Source organism: Mesoplodon densirostris, chromosome 1, assembly GCF_025265405.1.
Source record: "Mesoplodon densirostris isolate mMesDen1 chromosome 1, mMesDen1 primary haplotype, whole genome shotgun sequence".
In the NCBI taxonomy this organism is placed as follows: Eukaryota; Metazoa; Chordata; class Mammalia; order Artiodactyla; family Ziphiidae; genus Mesoplodon; species Mesoplodon densirostris.
The window spans coordinates 83,137,792-83,138,924 of NC_082661.1; the positions used below are offsets into that span (position 1 = coordinate 83,137,792).

The following is a 1,133-nucleotide window of genomic DNA, read 5'->3' on the forward strand; positions in this document are numbered from 1 at the left end:
CTTTTCCCCGAGGCGCCACCGAGGGGGAGCCCCAGCCGCCGCTGCTGCAGCCTCAGCCGACAGCCTTGTGGTAAGGCAGGCGTGCAGCCTGCGGGCCCCCGAGGTGGGCAGCGCGACCCCGGGCCGGAGACCGCCATTTTAACCGGAATGTGGCCTCCAAGGTGGGCGCTGCGGCCCCTCTGCTCTCCCCCTACCTGCCCTCCGGCCCTCCCGCGGGGCAGGGAGGGCTCGGGCACCGGGCGGGGGTCTGGTGTCCGGGTGTGGCCAAGGGCGCGAAAGGGACCTCGGAGCTCCCCCCGCCATGGCCCGGCACGCCGCCTTTGCCCTCTGCTTCCTGTTTTTACTCCACGTGCGCGCTCTGAAACTGGCTTCTGGAGATACAGTGAATGATGAAGTCATCAAAGTTTTTAATGATAGGAAAGTAAGGTAATCTACACAAGACAGCGAAAAAAGAAAGCTGTTCTCTTCTGTTTAAGCGATGACAGAAGACAAGTAATTGTAGAGAAGGCAAAACAGATCTTGGTGGGTGACAGTGGTGATACTGTAGAGGACCCCTACGCACCTTTTGTGAAGTTGCTACCTATGAATGACTGCTGATAAGATGCCACATAGAAAACAAAAGAGTCTAAGGAAGAAGACCTAGTATTTATATTCTGGGCTTCTGAAAGTGCACTTTTAAAAAAATGATTTACACTAGCCCTGTAGATGCCACTAAAAAGAAATTTAGAGGTAATAACATGAGTGGCAAGTAAATGGCTTAGATGATAATAAAGGACTGTTTGACACTTGGAGAGAAATTGAAAGGCAATGCAGTAGTTTCACTTGAAGTAAAACCCTGTAAAATCAAAGTCAAGTGCCATCTGGATCTTGAGGAGCTTCCGTTTCTCCAGCTCAGTCAACTGGAATAGTATTAAGGTTTTTTTTTTTTTTTTTTTTTTTTCCTTTCTCTTCCCACTGGGTCCTAACAACACAATGAACGAAGGAAATATCATTCATATAAGCAGCCTATCAGCGACTGCCATTAAACTGTTACTTTTATGTAGAACCCAAGGAATGCCTTCCCGTTATATTTTAGCCCAAACAACTAGTTATATGTCTCCCTTGTAACAAGCACTACAATGAAGGCGATTGTC

General features: G+C 48.8%; 1 pseudogene; it reads left to right on the forward strand.

Moving 5' to 3' along the window:
- Nucleotides 1-301: 301 nt before the first annotated feature.
- LOC132488271 (cofilin-2-like) lies at nucleotides 302-908 on the forward strand (annotated as a pseudogene).
- Nucleotides 909-1,133: the final 225 nt, after the last annotated feature.